At 41.7% G+C, this 26,953-nt stretch overlaps 1 pseudogene across 3 annotated transcripts in view; it reads left to right on the top strand.

The window, feature by feature from the left end:
- The window catches only part of LOC144768056 (epidermal differentiation-specific protein pseudogene), a 65,269-nt pseudogene that overhangs the window by 14,950 nt on the left and 23,366 nt on the right, over window positions 1-26,953 (top strand). For all 3 annotated transcript variants that reach the window (XR_013598452.1, XR_013598454.1, XR_013598453.1), the window contains exon 2: window positions 6,621-6,721. The product of XR_013598452.1 is annotated as an epidermal differentiation-specific protein pseudogene, transcript variant X1 (transcript). The remainder of the gene's footprint in view (window positions 1-6,620; window positions 6,722-26,953) is intronic.

The raw sequence follows: 26,953 nt of genomic DNA, 5'->3' as shown, positions 1-26,953 counted from the left end.
TCTGCTCGGTCTCTGACCCTTTATAAACAAGATGCATGTGAACTCGCATTGAAGGCCCCGCCCGTTTGGCCCCATCCACCACACACTAGCGGTATGAAACGTCTTCCTGCCCGTCCCCACTATAATGGCCAGCTCACTCAGGGGGCCTCGGTGCCTTTTGGCGCGCTGGCAAAGTTACAGGCACATGTGGTCACATATTTGTGCAACTGGCACAAAAACCCACAAGTTCGCGGGGAAATTTGCGAACTCGCGGACTTTGTTTGCAATTTTCGCACGAATTCACGGACCGCGAATTCGCATATTTCGCCCATACTTAAAGGGCATACAGATATCAATTTGGAACGCTATAAAAAAAACAATACACCTATATATATAAATTGACTGCCTTCATACATTGGGGTTGATTCTGATTCAGGAAAAAACGCTCTGAATAGCCGTTCGGAGTGTTTTTCCCATACGAATCGTACCCTGCAACGTCGTGCGTACGTATGTCGAAGTACGATTCGTACCAGGAGCCGGACTCCGTACGAATCGTACAGAGACTGTACGACTTGAATCCCCGTACAAGTCTCCATCTGAACCCGCTGTACGCGACATCTGTACGGCTCGCGGCTGGTTTATACGAACCAGCAAGTACGATACGTGTCGGGTACGCACCGTACGACCCTTTTTTTTACGGGAGCTGAAAACAGCCGTAAAAGCAGAGTTCGTGCCGAAACAGGTACGGAATGGCCCCCCTGGTACGGTGCGTACCCCCCATGATCGCAGGGGTACGCCCCGTATACCCAGCGTACATGGGGTACGGTGCGTACCCCCATGATCACAGGGGTATGCACCATACCCCATGTACGCTGGGTGTACCTGGCGTACCCCTGCGATCATGGGGGTACGCACTGTACCCCATGTACGCTGGGTATACGGGGCGTACCCCTGCGATCATGGGGATACGCACCGTACGGTGTGTATGTGATTGTGCGCTTTTCCATACGTGGACCGTACGGATCGTGTCCTGATGCCCCGGTCCGGATCGTACTCGTCGGGTTGTACGGCGTGTGTACGAGTCGTACGGAGAGGGCTCCGGATACGATTCGTATGGATGTTTTTTTACCGGATCGGAATCGACCCCTATGTGTAAAGAGAATTAGTCTCCAAAAGCTCTGAATTCAGTAAATAAATAGTGGCTTTTCTCAAGGAATAAATAAATAATTACTGCTGTAATTCTTCACATCCTTTCCTCATCTTATATAAAAGAACTGCTGTACAACTAGCACTTCTGTATTGTCTGCACATTTATTGCCCGATGTAGTTATTCCCAGATTACCGATTCTTAAATACCGAATCATACCGATTCGGTATTTAAGAACAGGCAAATTGGATGTAGGTAATTTTACTGAAAAAATTACCGAATCGGTAAGTTTTGGTAATTACCGAAATGGTAAATACCGATTCGGTAATTGCCATTCATTCCTATGGGCCTGGAGGCCCATAGGAATGAATGCCAATTACCGAATCGGTATTTACCGATTCGGTAAAAGGGGGAAACATTGAAGGGTGGCAGGTGTCACTTTGACACCCTGTTGCACCTCTCAATTGTGTATGGGTGCACATGTTGCAGACATACATGCCCTAAGGGCATGTATGTCTGCAACATGGCACTGTTGGAAAAGCAAAAAAATGCTTTTTCCAAGGTTGTCATTATTTATCACCAACTTGTAGTTGGTGGTAAATAACGAATCCTAAAAGGAGAAAAGCACTCATTTGAGTGCTCCCTACATTGCAGAATCGGTAATTTACCAATTCAGTATTTTAAGGAATCGGTAATTTACCGATTCCTTAAAATACAGAAAAATGCCAACCTACATCTCATTTTCCAAATACCGGTCGGTAACGGCCGAAATTACCGAATTTCGTCCGTTACCGACCGGTATTTGCCTACCTACATCTGGCCCTAAGTGTTTTATTATTTCACCCAGTACAGTACATTCCTTGTTGATAATTTTATTTTGTAATAAGCATAGTAATCTTCATTTGAATAGTTGCTATGGCCAACATGCAACAGTCATTATCAGCTCCTCCTGCATTTTCCCCAAATCCTTCTTCTCCTGAGTTGGACTGGGAAAAGTGGAAAGAAAGTTTTGAAGTATATCTAGAAGCTCTAGATGGTGATTCTTTCACACACAAAAAGAAATTTGCAATGTTGAGACACTGTCTTGGATCTGAAGGTTGCACCATTCTTAAACACACTACAAAAGTAATTGTACTATTACCTGGAGGTGAAGGTGATGGCGAAGGTGAAGATGAGTATGCCACAGCAATTAAAACTCTTGACAACAGATTCAAAGCCTGTAAAAACATTACTTTAGAGAGCACAACTTTCTGGTGAGTCTGCCACCACTTATTTGGGTGCTTTACGTATTTTAGCAGAATCCTGTGATTACAAAACGTTTGAGGAAGAAATGATAAGAGACCAGTTAGTGGAAAAAACTAATAGCAAAAAAGTCCAGGAAGCTCTTTTGAACAAGCCAAACCTGTCACTACAAAAAGCCTTGGAAATAGCAGTGAGAATTGAAAATACTTCATCTTATTTGGAGCAAAAGTCTATTTCCAGTCCTGATACTCAAGCACCAATGGTTTGTGCCATTAAAAGCAAATCCAAACTCTCGTTAAAAAATAAACATAAAGGAAAAAGAAAAGGATTCGACTTTAATTCTAAACCAGGTAAACGTTGGGAATGCTATCGTTTTGGAAGTCGTTCACACCTTGGAAAGGCTAAGTTTTGTCCAGCTCTCAATAAAACGTGTACTAAATGCCAAAGGAAAGGTCATTTTGTGAGTGCCTGCAAATCTATTATTAAATCGTCATCACTCAACAAGAGAGGAAAATTATGAACATTGAGCAAGCTTTGGATGTTTCATCATCAAGTGAGGAAGATCAAATCTGTGTATTGTCGGATTCTCATAATCCTGATGTCATCGTCATAATTGGATCTGGAACTAAACGACCACTGTGTATATTAACAATTAATGGAGTTGACATCAAAGTTTTAGCTGATTCAGGATCTCCATTCACTCTCATATTGGATAAAATATGGGATGATTTGTTTAAATCACAAGGTCATGTTTTAAGACACTCTATTGTTAAACCTATTGCGTATGGAGGGAAAAACATAAATGTCATAGGTGAATTTGATGAAAATGTATGTTTCAAAGGTAACCATACTGAAGGTATTGTGTATGTTGCTAAAGATGACTCATTTCTTTTGGGTTGGAAAGACCAAGGTAATTTGGGAATTATTCTGGATCCCAATGACCCCGAACAGGTCATACTAAAGAAGGATTTGATTTTAGTACATGCACTTAAAGATGAATCATGGGTAACTGTTCATCCAGAAATTTTTAATGACAAGCTAGGCTTAATTAAAGGGTTTAAGCACAGAATTAAATTGATTGATGGGAGTCAACCAGTTGTACATAAGGTTCACAGGGTACCATTGGCATTGCGCGAAGGACTCAAAAATGAACTAGCTAAACTTTGTGCGTCTGGTGTCATAGAACCCATAGAATCCTCCGATTGGGTTTCCCCTATAGTTATAGCGCGCAAGGCCAATGTTCCCTTCGCATGTGTGTTGACCTTCGCGAGTTGAATCGCAACATCTTGATAGCTCAATATCCATTACCAAATATAACTGAGATGACTAGTACCTTACTTGACATGACTTCAGCCTATCATCATGTTGCCCTTCATCCAGATTCGCGACATTATACTGCCTTCATCACCCCAGAAGAAGTGTTTCAATTCAAATGAATGCCATTTGTTTCGCATCTGCTTCGGCAGTTTTCCAGAGAATTGTTGAAGGTATGTTTAAAAACATCCCTGGGGTGATGGCCTTTCAGGATGAAGTTTTAGTTTACGGTTCGAATCAATGTGAGCATGATGAAGTTTTAACTAAAGTCTTCATTATCTTGAAGGAAAAAGTTGTTACACTAAGTGTAGAAAAATGCAAAATGAATGTAGACTCTGTGGATTATTTGGGGTATAAATTATCTGAAAAAGGGGTTGAGCCAAAAGCTAGTTTAATTAAAGCTATTGAAGATTGTTGTGTTCCAGTTGATAAAGACCAACTAAGATCTTTCATGGGACTAATTGAATTCTATGTAAGGTTTGTTCCCAATTGTTCTTCGAAAACTTTTCATATGAGGAAACTCCTAAAGAAAAATGTCATTTTCAAATGGTGTGATGAGTGTGACAAAGAATTAAAGAAAATTAAGTATGATATTGCACACGCCAATCCCCTTAAACCTTTTATTATCAATGACACTACCATAATTATGACAGACGTGAGCCAAAAAGGTCTTGGTGCAGTTCTAATGCATTGCAGAAATGGAAGAGATGAGGTGGTAGCCTTTGCTGCAAGAGGCCTAAAAGGTGCTGAAGCTACATATTCTGTAATAGAGCACAATAGAGCGTGAAGCTTTAGCTTGTTGGGGGGCATTGTCCATTTTAAACACTATTTGTGGGGCTCAAAATTCACAGTAAGAGTTGATCACAAGCCTTTGGTGCAACTTTTCACAACAAAAGGTGGAGAAAAGGCAACACCCCGCATTGCAAAATGGCAATATAGATTATTGGAACATAATTTTGAAGTAGAATATGTTCTAGGGAAAAAACATTGTCTAGGTTACCAAGTATCAATTACACAGATGACATTGAGGAGGTTGATGATGGAGATGTATTTTGTTTCGCCATTTTGGAGTCATGTAGTGGCATTTTAGAGAATGAGTGGAGAGATGCATATTTATGTGATGAAGACTTCATAAAAAGTGATGGACATGATGGAGCTCCCAGTCTTCCATTGAAGATTCCATTGATAAATTCAAACATGTTTTTGATGAGTTGTCAATAATTGATGGCTTGTTATTCTGTTCAACTTCTCTGGTAGTTCCTACTAGTATTATTATTATTAATATTATTTGGAATCTTATATAGCGCGTGGTTACCCTCGGGCATTCCAGCGCTCGTTCATGACTCAGAGGCGAGGGGCTGAGAAGACAACATTAGACAGGGAATAGGTGGGTCTTAAGCAGCTTTCGGAACCGAATAATACCGGTCTCTGTCCGTAAATTCATGGGCAACGCATTCCATGTAGTATGAGGACTAAGATACATACCCTACCTCATGAGGGGCATATAGGCATATGTGCCATGAAGAGGAGGATCAGGGAACAGTTCTGGTGGCATGGCCTTGATAAACAAGTCGAACATTTTGTCAGAGATTGTTTACAATGTGCCATCAGCGAAAAGACTCAGGTGACTGTTCCCAGGCCTGATCAAGCTGTGAAAGTTCCTCCTAAATCATGGTCTAAATTGGCCCCTTCAAGTTAACAGATCATGGTATTCTAGAATATGGTATTGCTGTCATGGATTATTACAGCCATTGGGCAGAATTAAAATTTGTTAAGGTTCCGACAACTTCTGGCATCATAGAATTTCTGGAATTTCTTTTTGCTAGTGTCGGGATTCCTGATGAAATTATATCCGACAATGGTTGACAATTTACGTCCTCAGAATTTAAAGAATTTTTAAAATTCTTAGATATAAAACATGCGAAGACATCACTCTATCACCCTAGGAGTAATGGCCTTGTGGAGAGGTTTAATAGAGTAATTAAGGAGAACATACAACTCTCCAAGGCCTGCAATCTAAATTGTAAAAAAGAACTTAAAAATCTGTTATGGGCAGTGCGCACTACACCCAATTCAGACACAGGTGTTTCTCCTTTTGTATTAATTAGAGGTCGAGTTCCTTCTTCAAAAATGTTAAGGGGATGGATGGGTGTGTTCAGTGTACCAATAACCAAGTTACAAGAGGTTACCAAGAAGAGAGCCGAAGCTCAAAAGAAATACATTCAACCTTGCACAAGAGAACTCAAAGTAAAAGTGGGGGATTTTGTGCGGGTTTAATGTTTCTAGAATCTTGCCTAAGGGTTCCTCAAAGTTTTCTCAGCCTTAGCTTGTTGTAAGAACTAATAAGAGTGCTGTGCAATTACAAGATGGAAGGTGGTGGAACAAAAGTAAAACTTCTGTTTCCAGGTACAATTCATTTGGTACCAATCAAACCATCACTTGTGCTGATCTACCTTCGACATCTTCCAGATCTCATGTTTGTGAACACTCTACTAGATCAACAAAGTTATCTAATAAATTTCATGACTATGTAATCTATAAGTAGGTGTGCTAATATGTCAGAACTTAATTCGTTTTCTTGTTTCATGAAATGTTGTTTTTATATGATTTTAATTTGTACTATAATATATCCAAACTTTATCCTTTTCCTTGTTTCATGAAATGTTGTTCATATTTTATTATCTTGTATTTGTTTCAAGTTTTCTGTTCTGTATAGGGGAAAGATGTGTTGGGTTCCATTCATGATGTAGATTGGAACTTCCATGTGGAAGTTCTGGAAGGGTGGAGAGGACAGTTGAGAATTGCAGAGAGAGGTGGTAACGAAGTACCTCTCCGTCCTGTTGGCAATAAAAAAAGAAGTTAAATTCCTACCTGACTGTGGTACCTTCTTTTCAACTATCATTAATGCAGGTGTGACTTGTTATTCTTCTCCTTGTAGATCCAGTAACAATTATTAATTGCCCGCTGCAAGAGTTGTTTTGAGCCAGAAGAAGTACTTAAGAAACCACCTAAGTTGTTGGGAAACCACTTTGTTGAGAGGTAAGTGTGAAAGATTTCCAATAAAGGTTTCTTTTTCGGAACCACAAATAAGGATGGGGATAAAAGGGCCCGGCTTCCATGCCGACTGTCTCATTCTTCCAAGAGGATCAGCTTTTCGATGACCTGAGAGAAAGTGTTGTGGGATCTGCTAGACAGTAAATAAGAGGATGTCAATCTATTGCAGCAATTTCCATTGATGCATTGCTTTTAAGTAGTTTGTCATAGCATGGCTTTAGGAAGGTGGAGTATTATGTGGTGATGCTTGCTAGGCCTCACTGTGTACTACTATCACGGTCCCCAAATGATGGTCCTTGAATTGACAATAATAAATCTTTAGCTCAATGTTGATAGTGTTGCAAACAGCAGTCAGGCTTTACTAGAGGAACAAGTGTTAAGCATTTCATAGCATCAACATGAAATATATGTTATTGACACATCTTTAAAGAAGTCTGACATCAATTTATAAAAATAAAGCAGAGTTTTATATAATGTTAGACACCAAAATGAGCATAACTAAAGAGGTATAACCGAAGTTATGAATATTGGAAGGAAAGAAATCAGTGCATTTCAATACAGTCAAATGTTACCATTGCGGTTCATGAGAAATGACACTATTGACACTTGCAGGTCGAGTAAAATGAAGCCACTGAGGGATAAGGTGCTGCGGGTTTCAGGACCAAGCCACAGCATTCTGTTCAATTTTACCTGGCCTGAGAGACCCAGGTGTACAGTTGTACTAATTGGCCTTGGTGCTGAAACGGGAGCTACAGGGGAGCTAGATTTACTGCTGGGGGAAAAATGGATGCAAAAGGTCAACAAGATAGCCGCTGTTGATGTTTACTGTGGAGTTTTGTATTGATGTACTGTCGAGCAATGGCAGTGGTAGCTTTGCTAGACAGTAACAAGCCGTAAGGGCAGCAGAAAGGTTTTTTGACACCAGGAGATCCGGTCAGGACTATGTTTCCCACAATGCAGTGGACTATGTACTTTTGGGCGTTCCCACGTTGGGCCCGATAGCCAGAGATTCTTTGGTTCTGGTACATAGCTTTTACCTTCGGTTGCAGGGGACTAGTGCCACTAATCCAGGGGAGTCTGAGGTTGCTTCTGGCTCTCACAGGGGTCCCTCTGTCTGGAGGAATCAAGCTTTGGGCTAGGATGAGTGCGGGAAAGTTGCTGCAGGGAAAAAGTGTCCCACTTTTGGTTTGGTTAAGTTATGTTGTCGCACACTCAGGGCTCTATTCTGTGCCCCTTTTGATGCCTTTAGGTCAGAACTGAGGTTCTGGTGTCAGGGATGTCCCTTTAAATCCTAGATTTAGGGGAGTTAGCAATGTGGGAGCAAGTAGCAAATAGGCTGCTAGTCCCTACAGTTAGTCCACCCTTTTGGTGACCACATCCAGGTGTGTGGATTACCTTTGCTACCCAGAACCCTCTATTCTGTCACTCCAAAACATGGCAGAAACCTTCTCTTGCAGTATGGACCGGCCATCCCACCCTAGAGGTGTGGCTATCCTTCTGAGGGTGGGCACCTCCTGACTATCTAATTTTTACACCTGCCCAGGTGTAAGTGAGCGTAGGGCAGTGGGTGGGGTGTTTCCTCCTCTGCAAGGCAGCCTGCTTGCATATCAGAGGCAGTGCATGCTTTGAAGCTGACAGCCTTGATGTGCCACCTCACTAGCCAGCCAGTTCGGGGGAGGTGCTACCTCCTTCCCATACAGGTCATAGTTTGTGACTCCTTGGAATGTCCACACCTCCGGCCAGGGATCAGATTCATGTCTGGGCGGTAGCAAGCACTGACTGCCAGCCAGAGCACTGGAAAGACCAGGGCAACCAGGTGGGCAATCTCTAAGGTAGCCACCTGGGTGCATACCAAAACTTACTTGGCACCAGAATTGCATAAGGGGTGAAGAGGCACATTGTTGACACCAAACATGACATATTTTGGTGATACCATAACGATGCTGCCAACCTCGGGAATGCCTGGGTGACAGCCCGTTTTAACTTATGGACCGCTGAACACATAATGTAGCTTCCAATGGGGAAAATCACTATAGGGACACATAAGCTTACACTTATATATCCTTACCTTTAATATAATGCACAGTGCCTCTGGGGTTCAGCAAGCCTTTCTTAGGGGCAACTGGCATATATTAAAAATAGTATATTGACACTGCCACACATTCTGAGGGCAAAGACTAGTTTGAGCAGTTTGCAGTTCTCTTGCAGTATGGAATAGAGGCCTGCTGTCAACTATGTACTAGGGTCACTCAGGGTGGCACAAAAAGTCCTTCAAGCCCTGATGACCTCTTTCAAAAATCTGCCCTGGGTACCCTTGGTAACGCTTCACTAGGAAGTTATAAGGTGGTTACAGTCCATGCCATTTGGGAGTGTCAATTTGCTACATCATGTTTTAGGGAGAGAGTCCTGGCACTATGGTCTGGGCAGAAGACCTAAGTGCACTTTTAGAGTCATAACCATCAGCATCTGGTGCAATACATGGAGGAAGGGGGTGATCATACAGAAAAGGCACTTTCTCACAATGGAAATTTTTGTGTGTGCCAGTGGAATGGTTTTCTGCTTGGGGTTGCATGTGTGAGTGGCCTGCATAGCTTTGTTTCATATTGTTCTATGGACTAACTGTCACTAAGTCATCCTGTGCCTTGGGCACCCCCATTTTATTGCAGACTGTTACTTGTGGTAACTGATTCTGCCTGTCCCTGAGCTCTGCCTCACCAGGGCCAGTGTTATGCTGAAAACACACTGAGACTACAGTGAAAACACCTACATATTCTAAGGTACACTATGGGTTATTTTACCCCTATGATTGCCATGACCTCCCGTATAATGCCGTATTACATATTAGGGCATGGGGCATGGGTATTGAAATTACTTGTATTTAATAGGGCATGGCAGTTTAGAGGCCACCAGCCTTTCTGCACTTGCATATGAACACTGGGAGCCTGAGGTCAGTTTAACCCCTTCACTGCCAGGCCTTCCCCCCACCCCCCGTCGTAAGCCTTTTTTTGCTATTTGGGGAAGTTCATGCTAAGGCCCCTGTAACTATTTGACCACATAAAGTGTTACAGGGATTCTGCGCAAACACAGAACTGTGCACAGAGACTTAGGACCTCAGTGAATTAGGGTGTGCCAAAACTCACCTTAGTACCCGAAATCCCCTACCAGACTAGCAATCAGTGTCACATTAGCTCCTATGGTAAAAAAAAACAATGATTAGACAATCTAGAACATGCGACCTAGAACCATCTCAGGAATAGTGAGAAATGAGAACACTCTTTTGTCATACGCTCATACCAGTCCACAACAGGAGTAAAATGGAGACACGGTAAGGTTAAAATGTTTATTTTAACGACGTGATCTCAAGCACAGTATTTGAATCAATGCATTTGGATAATAATAATACGGACAACATGGTTACAATTCCATAAAATACAAAAGGAGGAATGATGTTATAATGATAGTGCAAACAGGTGATAAAAGCGTCTATTTAGAACACCCTCCCTGTCTAGGAACTATGTATTATAAAACTATAAAAGGTCTCTGGAGTAATCTTAGGGGGACACCATTTACCTGTCCGCTAAGTAAGTGTAAATTACATCAGGATCAGTTAGTCTCTCTGCATGCCTCGAATCTTCCAAGTGTGTGCAATTCTGGCAAGTGTGCTATGATAAAGGCGCCAGAATCCTACTCGGCTTGCAGCTGCCGAATTGTTGTGTCTATAATGTGTTACACGGACAAGCCAATAAACAGGCCCACGTTATTATAACCTTGGCGGCTTAGCACTCACTGTACAGACTGGGGATACGATGTATGTCTAGAGATGTTGGAAAACAACCCGTTTCCCATGTATAGACCTTCATCCAAGCAAAGTCAGCAAAAACAGCAAAGCAGTGTCGTGTGCAAAAGCAGCAAAGGGGAAAAAATGGTGTTTAAACTCGAAGAAGCCATGCTAACTTAACATACATGCAAAAGAGGCCCACAAGCCATACAACAACCCCCATGTTCGGGGAACACACATCACTCAGGGCAAACAGGCCAGAACGCAGAGTTCAAGTTCGAAGAGGACAGAACCAAGTTCAAAAAGCCTGTCGTGTTTGAATTTTAAGAGTGAAAATCCAAAATATTTTCAAACCAGTGGGAATACAACTCAGCCTTGCAAGGGAAAAGCCACCCCCCCCAAAAAAAAAAATATTCACGAGTCCAGCACGTGTCTATGAAGCAGAAAAGCAATACTTCAGTCCAACAACGTGTAAGCACCAAATGTTGCAACTGCTTCCAACAAGAAGTCGTTGTTCGCATCCATGAACATTTCAGCCATCCAATCAAGCAAGGGGAAAGAACATACATGTTCCTCGATCGCTGGAGCCTCTAGCATCATCAGAGGACAACTCGGGCTTATTTCAAGAAAACTGCGATCCAGAAAGTCATTGGCCGCAGACTAAATGTTCCAATTGCCTAGAACCTCATGTGCCGCTGCGCAGACTATAATCCCGGTACCAGAACAGTCTATTTCATGAGCAACTAAGGGACTTATTAGTAGAACAAAATCCAGATCAGGAGACACCGTTCTGCAGAGACAGAAATCCAGGGCCCATTGGAATTCGCAATCCAGGCAATGAAAAACAGGCTGCAGGCAAGGGAAGAAAGAGAACCTGTAGGATAAACCATATGCTACACTCAAAGTCGCCAAAGGCAGCGCTTCATAGTATTTTAGCATCCGGTCACGCAGGAGGAGCAGCCGGGACTGAACGTCTAGAGGCACATACAGCGCATCCATTTTGTAATAAACAAAACAATAGCAGAATGCCTGCACCCAAAGCCAGGAGCAAGGGGAAACCTCCAAAGATGCTCGAAAAAATCTAATGAAAAAGTGCAGGGATCACACCGAATATAGTCTGAAACGAGGTAAAAAGGCCAGAGCATACTACTTTAAAAAAATTAGCCAAGCCCGTAGTTGACGAGGCATTCAGGATTGTGTGGATCAAAGCACCGAAGTGCAAGGGCAGGTCCATATTTAATAAAGCATTCACTTCTGTACGAGTATTTGCAACGTGAAGGACGAATGTCTCACGCACAGATGTAAGGGAATTTATTCTGCTCATCTTGTTGAACTCTAATTTCAAGGTTGGAATTGAAGGCCAGATGGAAGCATCAAGCCTACCATGTGGAGGAGGGAAAAGCACATGCTTGCAACAAGTAACACGCAGGAAAACGGTAACAATGTAAGCAATACCGGCGGCTAACCCTCAACACTACTCATTATTCAGTAACAAATAACTACCATTAGCAAGCAGCGTGAATGTTGGTGTAATGGCAGGGACTGGGGTGCCTTTCAAAACACGCGCCAAATTTGGTGCAAGTACATTACAAGAGCCGTGCAATTGAAGATTTCTGCGTGTTAATGAATGATCGGGTATAGAGACACAATCTTCACCATTTAAAACACCTCCTTACCCTCCCTTAAACATCTATAAGTAAACGGGAGGTTCCAAACCTCATGAAGGAATGCTCCACCCAGGGGCTCAAATCTGCCTGTAGCATAGTGTTTCATGCAATTCTCGAATTTAAAAAGAGAGAACGGCAAGATTATTAACCCGTAAATAAGCCAAACAGCCGAAAAAGGCAATGGTTCTAATGTTTCAATATGCAACAGGGAAAACGTGACATCTTTCATTGACATAAATTGCTGTTTCAAAGTCAAATTAAAAGGTAGAAATAACAAGCTTGTATTCATGTAATCCCTTGGTACACGGCCATTTTTAAGTGTTTGTAAAGTCCAGGCAAACTGCATGACAGAACGCAATTGATTTTGCCTATGATACAACACTGCACATCTTCTTGTACATTATCAACTACAGAAGACAAAATATTATCTAAAGTGTAAATTCAGGAAGAAAGGGTGTTGATTCTATTGTCTACCACAGCTAGCGCTTTCTCTAAATTTGCTTGATCTATAGCTCTAAGCCTAGAAGCAGCTTCGATCTGAGACAGTTTCCAAACTTCATTGTAAGCAGCATATATCCATCTTTTTGATCTGCCACCCGCAGGGCCCTTAACAAAATCATTCAAATCTACAGATTCAGTGAGTTTGGACAAATGCGATTTCACAGATGCTAAGGATGAATGTCTGAGTCAACTCTGGCACAATTGCCAACAGAATAGGTGGTAACTGAATGGTGAGTTGGGAAACAGGGATCAACTCTAACTGCCGTAGAGCCAGGGGTCAGACCCAGAAAGTGGTGCTGGCAGGAATCCGCACTTTTTGCCATAGCAACCAGCCTTCAGGATTAATGCTGGAAACATTCAAAGAGGAATTACTGAGCAGTGCCTGTATTTCACTTAAGGGTGTACTGGTAAAATTATTCCAATTGAGGTATGCACCCAAATCAGGAAAGGAAGGAGTATTTAATTTTTTAGAAGTAGCCAATCCAAAGCATGTCGTTTGTAAAATAGTGTTATTCAGGAACAACATATGGTTCGGGATGAGACAAGCACGATGCAAAGCCTCAGTGCCTTGCACTTGCTAACTTTTAGAACCCCAAACAGATCTAAAATCAATAGTATCTCTCCACATTTCATAGCCCCCAACAGCCAACTGGTCTATAAAGGACTTTGAATAAAGTAACCTTGTAAAATGACTCTCCCGACAATCTAAAATAAAATGCATTAGGGTTGGATTGATCAAAATCAGTAAAATAGGAAAACTTTTTCAAAAACGTTTTGGAGCTGCCTTCCACTGATGCAGGACAATGTTCCCACTGTGTGAAATTAACCATCCTCCTGAAGGAGCCAGTCTTATGCAGAAAGTGATTTTCAAAATGTTGGTAGCAGTACAAATCACCATAGTTTGCAGATTCTAAATATAAATCTTCAGCATCGAAGGCAGTATAATATTTCAAGTCAGTAAATAAAGCTTCAACCGCTTTAACATCCCAATCATCAGAGCGATTATCCTGTTTAACCACATCCCCCATAGAAACACGGAGTACATTGGGAACATTAATAACCTCTATGGGACCATGAATTTGGAACTTCACAGCATCCCATACAATCCCATCTAAAACGGGCCAAGCAGTTATCTATACTAATATAATAAAGAGAAAGCCCACACCTTTGAGGCGGGTAATCTCAGGAACCCAAGCACAAATCACAACACCCTATACAGCGTTGGAAAGGGCAGTTGCAGCAGAAGGACATAGGCTATGCAGACGCCCACCATATACATTTAAAAGGTAAAAGAACCGTGCCAGCAAAGTAGTCCCTTGTGGGAGTGTATGCGTTGCGCTGTGGGCGTGTGCTGGGGGCGTGACAAACGCTGGGGGCGTGTGGTACGTTCCGTCCTTCATGCCATGTCTTATATCGTGTGCTGTGGGCGTGGGCGTGTGCGGGGCACTGGATTACGGAAAAAGCGAGCATTGTGTCCAATATTTCATTGTTTTTTCTTCCCAGGTTCTGTACATTCCAGCTCCGGGTGTCCACCCTGCTCCCTTTAAATACCCCTGCACCCCATAATCATAACCCACCCTTACTCCTTAAAATACCCCAACACCCTTTAACACTAACCCATCTTAACCCTATAAATATACCCTGTACCCCAAAACCCAAACCTATCCCTAAACCCTAAAAATACCCCTGTACCCCAAAACCCAAATCTAGCCCTGAACCCTATAAATACCCCTGTACCTCAAAATCCAAACCTACCCCTGAACCCTAAAATACCCCTGCACCCAAAACCCAAACCTAGCCCTGAACCCTTAAAATATCCCTGTACCCCAAAACCCAAACCTACCCCTGAACCCTAAAAATACCCCTGTACCCCAAAACCCAAACCTAACCATGAACCATAAAAATAACCTTGTACCCCAAAACCCAAACCTACCCCTGAACCCTAAAATACCCCTGTACCCCAAAACCCAAACCTAGCCTTAAACCCTAAAAATACCCCTGTACCCCAACACCCAAACCTAGCCCTGAACCCTTTAAATACCCCTGTACCCCAAAACCCAAACCTAGCCCTGAACCCTAAAAATACCCCTATACCCCAAACCCAAACCTAGCCCTGAACCCTAAAAATACCCCTGTACCCCAAAACCCATACCTATCCCTAAACCCTAAAACTAACCCTGTACCCCATAACCCAAAACTATAGCTGAACCCTTAAAATACCCAAACACCCCCAAAACATATACCAGAACCCCAAAACATATACCCCTATACCCATACTTACCTTATCCAAACATTAAAAAAACGTGCTTTTACCATTCATGTATTTACAACGAATTTCGTTGTAAATGTATGCGTGGTAAAAGCATATAAAATGTAATGCCATGCGTTATAATGGCATTGCGGAGTCATGGTACTTTCGTAATGAAAGTATGCGGAGTGATGGTATGTGGAAAGAAAGTTGCGGAATAATGGGTGTTTACCCTCCCCGGTAAGTACATTGGTGGCACGGCGGCCCACATCTCCAGCAACATACTCATATTTTTTCACCACCGATTTGAAAAATGCACAGGTCTCTCTCATTGATGGCCAGCACCGACATACACTTTTAGACACACCTCTCGCCACAAGTTCTAGAATTGCGAACTTTAGAGCTGGGGAGCTACGTTCAAATCTCGGCATCAGCTCAACATCCTGTGATTCCAGGCAAATCGCTTTGTCTCCCCGTGCCTACCACAAATGAATGTGTTTTTCTGTAATGTAAATTGTGCTCATGCCATGTTGTCGAGTTCGTGCTATATAATATTGCAAGGAAAAATAAAGTAGGGAAACTCGAGTTCACACACTACTGAACGCGCACTCTTAAGTGCATCAGCAGTGCACTGTGAATCGGAAAGTTTCACAGGCCTGTCACGGATAAGAAATGCTATCAAAACGAAATCCTACAAAACAATATACTACTGGCCGGCAGCAATTCATACCCGGACAACGTCGGGACGGGCTGCTAGTATTAACATAAGTCTGGTCCCTCTTCATAATGTGCGAAGAGGAGTGGGGAGCCAAAGTTCCATCAATCACTCGAATTGACGTTCTTTCTTCAATATAATGTCCATTGATAAAACGAAAAAAATACACCACAAATCCAATGGACATGAACCAAAAAGATTGCAATCAGCAGCAGCCAAATGTAAATCCAAGCTGGGATCAAAAAATGTTTTTTAAACCAGGTAACAAAAAGTGAGACTTTCGAAGGGGTCTTTGATGTGGATGAGCCTGTGTCAAATGAAAAACAGGTTCGATTAGCCACACGGGTTTCCAATTCAGGCATAGACAAGTCAGTTGGATAAGTATATTGAGTGTCATCAAGGGGATCACCAGAAGGTAGATTCACAATAGGATTCGTAAGTGGACTCATTTCAATGGCAACATCAGGTCCAATGGCTGGATCTGGGGCCAAAACAGAGTGTCACACCATTGCTGGACACGAAAGCGCAGGCATCATAAAATACAGTATCGGCCACCCTGTGTGGTTTGACATGGTGAATTGAAATGTACCTGTTCCCCTTTCGCCCAGGAAGACGAGGTAAAATGACGGTTCTCGTACCCTGCACACCAAGCACGGTAACTGGTGCTCAATAGGAAGGACCAAATTCTTTCTTGTTGTCATCTTCTCTCGGACCAGTTCTCCAACCTGGGGTAGCCAGATGACTACCAGAATCTGCAACGCAGCTTTAGACGTGGAGGGCAAGTGTTCCTTTGCTAGAGTGTCTCAGGTCTTTTGTAGATTCTGTAAAACATTAGAATGTTCATCTACGTCAAAGGATGCGGCTCCCACCGCCATGTCTAGACCGTCAAGGTCCGTAACAAACATTTTGATGCCAAAGAGAACCTATCATCATGGTTGGTTTTGAATTTTGAAACCAACCATGAATATAGGTTGACACCTAATGGATTGATAAAATAAAGATATCTGGAGAACAGAATATGATATTGTTTTCCTCTTGAAAATTTGCAACCCAATCAAGGGATCACGCTTTGACTAGGGGACGTCACCCAATCTAGGGGCACGCTATTGGTTTGAAAGTTCTGGCAGCCAGCACGATTTGAAGAAAATAGGTTATATCAAAGCATAGAGCGGCTTGATACGCTGGGCATATTCCGGAATGTATGTACGACCGAAATTCAAAAAGCCCAGTAAGGATTGTAGTTTTTTCAGCGTTGTAGGAGAGCGCAAAAGAGCGCATTTCTCCAAGAAGTGAGAAGCCAAGCCTCTACCTTTGTTGTTGAGCTCGTAGCCCAGGAACAACACTGTGTATTACGCAATCTGCGATTTTGCAAAAGTGAATTTGTAGCCAAAGTCCGCAAAACGGCAAATGATGCGGTCAACACGGCACAGATGCGGCCATAATTCGTCGTCCGTGAGATAAATGTCATCCAGATTAGAACATGCTTCTGCGTCAAGCCTCTCAAGCAGAGAGACAACACGGGCAGCAAAAACACACAGCTACACGACTGTGAGCTGGGATATCAACCGCAGCCATATCAAAACAACAATAGAGATCACTAGACAATACTAGTACGCACAACTGGGTTGTAATTCAAAAAGAAACCTTTGATAACGAACAAGCTTGTAACAACCTATGTAAATATAGGTAGGTTTTTTATCCGCCACTACCGTCAACCGGAAACGACAGTGAGGGTGTCATAGACTGATATAAGCACTACTCAAGTGTCTCACAATAAGACCGCACTCGTTGGCGGCGCCATGTTACAGGGATTCTGCGCAAACACAGAACTGTGCACAGCATCTTAGGACCTCAGTGAATTAGGGTGTGCGAAAACTCACCTTAGTACCCAAAATCCCCTACCAGACTAGCAATCAGTGTCACATTAGCCCCTTTAGTAAAGAAACCAATGATTAGCCAACCTAGAACATGCGACCTAGAACCATCTCAGGATTAGTGGGAAATGAGAACACTCTCATGTCATACGCTCATACCAGTCCACAACAGGAGTAAAATAGAGACACGGTAAGGTTAAAATGTTTATTTTAACAGCGTGATCTCAAGCGCAGTATTTTAATCAACATCAGAATGCATATGGATAATAATATTAGGGACAGCATGGTTACAATTCCATAAAATACAAAAGGAGGAATCATGTTATAATGATAGTGCAAACAGGTGATAAACGCGCCTATTTAGAACACCCTCCCTGTCTAGGAACTATGTATTATAAAACTATGGAAGGTCTCTGGAGTAATCTTAGGGGGACCCCATTTACCTGTTCGCTCAGTAAGTGTAAATTACATCAGGATCGGTTAGTCTCTCTGCATACCTGGAATCTTCCAAGGGTGTGCAATTCTGGCAAGTGTGCTATGATAAAGGTGACAGTTTTTATATATATATATATATATATATATATATTACCTACTGGCGGTCGCCAGTAGGTATATATAGTTAGGATTTTTTCTCTATGGGTTTTTTGAAAATTCTATGTCTAATAACTTTGGCGTTTGTGGACGGAATTGGCTGAAATTTTCAGGAAAATGGCACATTTTGTTTCTGAGCATCCCTTGAAAATTTGGGGGGGGTTCGTCAAGGGGGGGCCGAGAAAAAAGGGGGGTCCCAAAACGTGTTTTTAACATTGAGTTTTCCATAGGGCGGTTGGCCTCACTTTTAGCCCGAACGGCTGAATGGATTTGCACGAAACTTGGCAAAATTGTAGGGACTGGTAGCCCGATGTGCCTTTTGTAGGTCTCAATATATGTGCTCCAGTGGATTTTGAGAAATTAACGTTTAAAAAAAGATATATATCTGTAACAGCGGACTGGGCAGCGGCCCAGGACGCGTACTTGTCGCGCAACGGAGCTTTGTGAAGCGAAGCTGATTGGTTCTCCGGCGTCTGTCAACATTCCAAACAGTCCGTAGCGGCCGCCATCTTGTCTCTCGGTAGGATCGAGAGACAAGAGGAGGTCAAAACAAAGGGGGAAATAACTATAAGGGGGCATAGTAGATCCTCGCTGACCCCCTAGGTTTGATGTGGAGGTTTTAAAAGGGCCCCGCGGGGCAAAAAAAAAAAATAATAATAATAATCGAACGGCTGAATGGATTTGCACGAAACTTGGCAAAATATTAGGGACTGGTAGCCCGATGTGCCTTTGCTAGGTCTCAATATATGTGCTCCAGTGGATTTTGAGAAATTAACGTTCAAAAAAAGATATATATCTGTAACAGCGCTCCGCTTCGCGTAACGGAGGTTTGCGAAGCTGATTGGTCATTCTGTCACTGGGCTATAGTTGGGCTACATCTGGCTGATATTTGGGCTACATTTGTTTTTTTGTGTGTCTGGCGGCCATCTTTGGGCTACATTGGGCTACATTGGGCTTCATTGGGCTACATTCGGCTAATTAGCAAATAGCTCATCACAAACTAGGAATGGTAAAGAATCGCTATTTATTCCTTAAAGTTCGCTATTTAGGAAATGCAAAAAACTTTGATGATACATATGGCGGTTCATCTCTAACAAGATAAGAAGCATAGGGATACATTTATGATGACTGGCGCATCACCAGGGATGTGTTAGTCATTCTGTGCCGCTGTTCCGTCACCTATGGTGTGCTGCATTTACAATGCGGCGCATCATGGGGCAAAAACAGCACAGATGCGTGATGTATCTGTGCCGTAAAGGTGGCGCATTGCTGGAGTTGTATCGCAAGTGTGATGAAGCTCCAGCAAGGGTCGGGGGTGCCCCTGTCGCAGGGTTTCTGTTCTCACACAGAACTGTGGGCAGAGGATTGGAACCTCGGCGAATGCATTGCTGGAGTTGTATCGCAAGTGTGATGAAGCTCCAGCAAGGGTCGGGGGTGCCCCTGTCGCAGGGTTTCTGTTCTCACACAGAACTGTGGACAGAGGATTGGAACCTCGGCGAATTAGGGTGTCCCAAAACTCACGTTAGTAATCAAAAACTCCTTAGCAAGCTAGGTACAGTGTCACATTGGATATAACAAACTCTCAATGTTTAGACAATCCAGAATATGAACTTATAGTACCTCAGGATACGTGGAACTCATGAACAGTCGGTCGTTATAGATTTCTTAGAAACCAGAACATGGAGTTAAGAAGAACAGATGTGTATTTGAAATGTTTATTTACTAATGCCGTCTTCTCAGGCGTAGTACCTTAGATAATAAAAGTACACATATTATCAGTAGCAAAATTACCAGCATAGTTACTAGTACATAAAAAGTGAATGGTGATAGTATGTTAACATGCTGTAAATGAATAAGAGTTAGCAACACTTATAAGCAGCCGCGGGCCGTGGAGGGAGTTACGGTGAGGCAGGGAGGCGGGGAGGGGGAGAAGCAGGGTGGAGAATACAAGTACACATATTATCAGTAGCAAAATTACCAGCATAGTTACTAGTACATAAAAAGCGAATGGTGACAGTATGTTAACATGCTGTAAATGAATAAGAGTTAGCAACACTTATAAGCAGCCGCGGGCCGTGGAGGGAGTTACGGTGGGGCAGGGAGGCGGGGAGGGGGAGGGGCAAGGTAGAGAGGGCTCCACCCTGCTTCTCCCCCTCCCCGCCTCCCTGCCCCATCGTAACTCCCTCCACGGCCCGCGGCTGCTTATATCTCACCCTCCCTAATACACATATTATATTATTTGCTAAGAAGGTCTCTTTGTGTTGGTTTAGGGCGTGCCCATACTTTAGTGTCTTAGATTTGAAGGAATCACATCAGCATACACCAGCTCTCTCTTCATGTGAACCGCATCAACTATTGTGTATGTGTGTTCGGCAAAGCAATATAAAACCCGCCTCATGCCCAGAATTGGCAGAAGTTGCACTTATGTTATGAGTATGAAGTCGTGGAGATCAGACCTCATAACAATTCTGTATCGTGTTGTTCTTGAAACTTTAGCACTCGCTGTACAGATATAGTTTAACAAGTAAAGCAGATAGTAGACCAATAACATATTATTCTCATGTAAACCACGATGAACTACTAGGTGGAAAGCTAAAGCAACAACTAAGGGCCAGATGTAGGTAGGCTTTTACCGGTCGGTAACGGCCGAATTCGGCCGTTACCGACCGGTAAAAGGCATTTGAGATGTAGGGGGCAGAATCGGTAAATTTACCGTTCTGTAAATTTACCGATAGGTAATTTTACAGAATCTGTAAATATACCGGTCGGTAAATTTACTGACCGGTATATTTACAGAATCTGTAAAATCGATATGTAGGTGGGACTCTTATGAGTCCCACAAGGCCTTAGAAATCGGTATTTTACCATCAAATTCAATTTGATGGTGAAATACCGATTCAGGTGTGCATGCAAATGTGCGCATGCACACCTGTGCCATATGACAGGCAGACCTGCCCTTAGGGCAGGTATGCCTGCCATATGGCCCCCGAACCTTTTTTGGGGGTGCTAGAGGGTGTCAAAGTGACACCCCCTGCACCCTTGCCAAAAATCTGTATTTACCGATCGGTAAATACCGACCTGTAATGCCCCATTCATTCCTATGGGCTTCAAAGCCCATAGGAATGAATGGAGCATTACAGGTCGGTATTTACCGATTCGGTAAATACCGACTTTTACCGATTCGGTAAATAAACATCTGGATTTCCCTACATCTCCCCCCTTCATATTTACCGACTTTTAAATACCGAATCGGTAAAATTCGGTATTTAAGGGTCGGTAAATATGCTTTACCTACATCTAGCCCTAAGTGTCTTGTGCAGAAGTTGCAAAAAAGGAAAAATGGCGTTTAAACCGGTAATGAGCCCATGCTAACTTAACACGGTGTAAAGATATCCAGGACCTAGATGACACCTCCCCATGATCCGGAAACGAACTGAATAAGATAATAGAAGTGCCATCTCATGAGAGCAGATTGCAAGTTTATATGTGGACGGTCCGCAAGGTAAAGCATTAAAAACTAGGAAAATTTAATGCTAAAGAAAAATAAAACAGCCAAGTACTTTATCGAGTCTTAAGCCAATAGGCAAGGTAAATAATAAAAACTTGACAAATAAGTCAATGAATTGTCAATGAAATGCTAGTACTCAGCATATCAAACATGAAAAAGGTCTATGACATAACTGTGTATGCAAAATAAGCTGCAACAGCCTCCAATAGGAAGTCACCGTCTTCATCCGAAAACAGTTCAGCCATCCAATTTAAAAGCGGAAAAGAACATACGTGCTCTCCCAGCACCGGATCCTCTATCACCATCAGAGGACAGCTCGGTGGGTTTTCAAGAAAGCTCTGTTCCAAGAAAGACTGTGCTGCCGCCAGTAAATTCCAGGGACCAAGTAGTCCATGCATCAATGCCACAGCCATAATCCTTTCGCCAGGACAAACCAACTCGTGAGTAATGATAGGAGTCATCAGCTGATTAAAGTCGACGTCAGGAGAAACCGGTCCGCAGAGACACAAATCAATGGCCCAATCGAAATCACAGGTCAGGCAGTGAAATACAGGCTGGACACAGGTGAAGTAGGAGAATCGAAAAGATAATCCATATGCCGTGCTTAATATCGCCAACGGCATTGTGCCATAATATTCTAGCATGCGATTGCGGAACAGTGTCAGCAGCTGCAGGGTGTGAGGTTGCATAGGAGGGACATCCATATTTAAAAATGTAAAAAAGCACAAGAGCGTCCGCTGGTAATGCAAGTAAAAATGGGAATCCACGAAGCACAGTGGAAAAAAATAGAATGAAAGAAAGCAGGGATGACTCCAAAGATTTTCTCAAATGAAGTCACGAGACCACTGGTAACAACTTTAAAAAAGTGCGCCAGGGACTTTGTGGAGGATGCGTTAAAGATAGTCGGAAACATGTTGCTGAAATTGAAAGGCAAATCTTAATTTAAAAGGGTGTGCACCTCTGTACGGGTGTTCGCTATGTGAAGTACGAAAGTTTCACGGGCCGAACTCAAGGCCACCTCTCTCTGAGACAAAAGAGCTCTTATTCTTGCCATGCCGTTGAAACGTGTCCCAAGGTTGGTATTTGTGGCCAGATTGAAAACTCCCTATGTTCATGTGTGGGAGGAAATAGAACATTTCTGCAGCAAATAACCCGTTCACTTACTGTTACGATAAAAGGAATACTTTTAATTAACTCAGAACAATCTTCATTATTGAGCATCAAATAACTACCATTTTCCAACAACTTGAACGTGGGGATGATAGCAGGAACTGGCGTGCCTTGCAACACGCAAGCCATATTTGGTCGGTGTTTGTTGCATGAACCGTGTAACTGTATGTGCCTACACATTAGTGAATGATCTGGCATCTCAGTGCATTCCTCTCCATTCAGATAAACTTCTTGATCATCTTTGAAACATCTGTATGTGTATGGAAGCGACCAGACCTCATGAAGAAAAGCACTACCTAAAGAATACATTTTACAGCTACAGATATTAGCTGTTAAAAAACCAATGAAATTCACAGAAAAAACCATAGGTTATAGACCATATATAGTTAGGAATTAGCATTTACAAAACCTTGAAAATTCACTGAAAAAACCATAGGTTATAGACCATATATAGTTAGGAATTAGCATTTAGAAAACCTTATTTTACTCACACAAAACCATTGAAATTCCATATATAGTTAGTTGCACTAACTATATATCGCGCACCCGCAATCCACTGCTGATGATGTCACATATTACATCATTCATGACATGGTCAGTGACATCACTGATGACATCACTGATGACATCTCAAATGACATCACTGATGACATCATCTAGTGTCTGTGTGTTTTTGTAAAGTTTAAATACGTTTTACATATTGAAGAATGAGTGGATGTATGGAAGACTGAGTGTGTGTGTGGCTGGCTGGGAGGTGTGTGACTCTGTGCATATCAATGTGTACTTGTATCAGTGATTGTATAAGAGAGTAAGTATGTGTTAGTATATGTGTGAAAAGTATGGTGTTCTGTGTTTAACTATAGATGAGGAAATCGAAGTGTGATTGATTCTTCACAGGACTGACTAGGTGTATGAGTGCATATGATAGTGTTCTAATAATAACTGACTGTATGTATGAGTAATTGTATGGGTGAATGAGTGAATGTGTGTGTAGACGTACGAATCAGTGAGTGCGTATGTAGTAACTGGTATTGGTGTGTCATGATGTCATCAGTGATGTCATTTGAGATGTCATCAGTGATGTCATTTGAGATGTCATCAGTGATGTCATCAGTGATGTCACTGAAGTATGGTGTTCTGTGTTTAACTGTATAGATGAAGAAATGGAAGTGTGATTGATTCTTTACAGGACTGACTTGGTGTGTGAGTAACTCCATGGATGAGTGGCAGTGTGTGACTGTCTGCATAGGTGTATGATTGCATATGATAGTGTTGTAATAATGAGTGACTGTATGAATGAGTGATTGTATGGGTGAATGAGTGAATGTGTGTGTAGACGTAGGAATCAGTGAGTGCGTATGTAGTAACTGGTATTGGTGTGTCATGATGTCATCAGTGATGTCATTTGAGATGTCATCAGTGATGTCATTTGAGATGTCATCAGTGATGTCATCAGTGATGTCACTGACCATGTCATGAATGATGTAATATGTGACATCATCAGCAGTGGATTGCGGGTGCGCGATATATAGTTAGTGCAACTAACTATATATGGAATTTCAATGGTTTTGTGTGAGTAAAATAAGGTTTTCTAAATGCTAATTCCTAACTATATATGGTCTATAACCTATGGTTTTTTCAGTGAATTTTCAAGGTTTTGTAAATGCTAATTCCTAACTATATATGGTCTATAACCTATGGTTTTTTCTGTGAATATATATATATATATATATATATATATATATATATATATATATATATATATATATATATATATACAAATCCAACTTCTTTACGTCTTGAAAAAGAAAACGCAGGACACCCCAGGATGCTTAATTCTTCCTTATTGCAAAATTGAAAGCTTCCTACCGACGCGTTTCGCCAGTTATGTTTTGGTCACGGTAAAGCAAGTATTGTTTAATTTCCGATTCCATACTGTCTGCAATTAACATAGAAAGTGGACCATGTTGCTTAACGATTTCACGTTGATCAGAACTATCCTGTAATGTAGAACTACATTTACGGATATTTTATAAAATACAAATACTACGTGAGACATTTCAAGTGATCAGAATACCCAATAAATACATGGATACCACAAAGGAGCACACGTTAAAATCAACTAAAGTGCATAGTGCATAATGTTATGATACTAACAAAACACTGTTCTTATGGCAAATTGCTCTTTTGTGCTCGAGCACTCTCTTTCTTGCTTTGTGTATGGTACTGCCTATATATAGTTTTTTACATGTACATATCAGGCAGTATACACAATCAAAGGTCCCTCTCATTACAAAATCTCTGTTGCTGTTGGGTACTCATATTTTTTTCTTACAATTGCTGCTGCCTATACAGGCTTTATAGTGCATACAGCATGCAAATCCACTCATACTCTGACATGGGTTTTTAAATACTTTTGATGTTACAACATTGCGACTCAATTCATCTTTCAATGATTTCCCTTTCCTGAAGGTTATCTGTGAAATCTTATTCAGACAGCTATTTATTACGGCATCAGTTTTCAAAATGTGTCAATTTTGGTTCAATATCTTGCTCACTTGATATGCCGTATTGGAGTAAGTAGTTATAAATCTTATTGAATTTACTCCCCATTGATCTTCTTTGGGTTTAGGAATAAGTAATGCTGATCTGGCAAGTTTCTCCACTTTTTCACAAGCTTGTGAAATTACTTTTTGAGTATATACACGAGCAGCAAATCTTTCACACATTAATGATCTCTCCTTACTGTACTCATGATCAGTACTACTGTTCCTTTTAGCTCATATAAGCTCATCATACGGTACACTGTGTATTAAGCTGTATGGGTGTGCACTTGAGGCAAATAAAAGACTGTTCCCAGTCGTATCCTTTCTATGAAGTTTCGTCACCAGCTGTTTATCCTGTACCATTACCTCCTCATCAAGAAAAACAATACTTTTGCTACTTATACTTGCTTTACCGTGACCAAGCCGTAACTGCGAAACGTGTCGGTAGGAAGCTTACAATTCTGTAATAAAGAAGAATTAAGCATCCTGGGGTGTCCTGCGTTTTCTTTTTCAAGACGGAAAGAAGTTGGATTTGTATATCGAGGGTTTCGGGTACCCACGTAGGACCGCCGCTATTTCGAAGCCCCGCACTGCCAGACACTTTTGTTTTCGTGATATATAAACATATATATATATGAGGTATTTCGGCGACGATATTATCGGCACCGAAACACGTCGTTATATGCACAATAAACTCCTTGTGCTGTCCTTGTGGTGTGCCGCTTGATTTATTCTGGATTTTCTGGATATCTCTTTGTGTGGATAATATTAGCGGGTGTGTTTACCGCTGCAGGCACCGATGTCGAAAGGAGGAGGATCGGTGTTAGTGACAAGCTGTCAAACATATATATATATATATATATATATATATATATATATATATATATATATATATATATATATATATATATATATATATTTTTTTTTTACGAAATGAAAACCAGCACTCCTGCACTTTGGAATTAAGGTTTTATTTAGACACTGTGCAAGCCTACGCGTTTCGAACCAGATGGTTCCTTTTCACGGCAGTGTTAGCAGTTGTCCTACTTCACTTACAATTATATAGCTTATAATGCTCATCCTGGTGCATTGTGGGACATGCAGTTTGGCATTCATTATGCATTGTTATTTACATGTTTTACATTTTTTACATTTTTTTTACATTTTTTGCGTTTTTATGCGTTTTAATTGTGGGCTAAGTGCCCTACATTCAACTTTTTAGCACGAGGACAGAGTGTCTTGGCAGTGTGGTGGACTGCACATATGATTGTATTGTCCTTCTTGTTGAAGCCATGAAAAAAAAAATATATATATATATATATATATATATATATATATATATATATATATATATATATATATATATATATATATATATATATATATATATATATATATATATATATATATATATATGAATCCACCCTCCAACGACGTGAAAGGAAGCAGCCACAGACAGGGAAATTTCAGGTGAGGCTTTTAATTGGAACTGAACAGCGTAGGTATAATGCATTTCGGTTTTTACTCCTTCCTCAGACACCTCTTGCTGCCGCGTCTCATGTCTGTGTAGCCCAGCTCAATGTCCGTTATTTAAATCCTACACGCCCCCAACCATGTGA

Source organism: Lissotriton helveticus, chromosome 7, assembly GCF_964261635.1.
Source record: "Lissotriton helveticus chromosome 7, aLisHel1.1, whole genome shotgun sequence".
NCBI classification, from domain to species: Eukaryota; Metazoa; Chordata; class Amphibia; order Caudata; family Salamandridae; genus Lissotriton; species Lissotriton helveticus.
The sequence above is the reverse complement of the archived record's forward strand: the minus strand, read 5'-3'. Positions and strand labels throughout refer to the sequence as shown.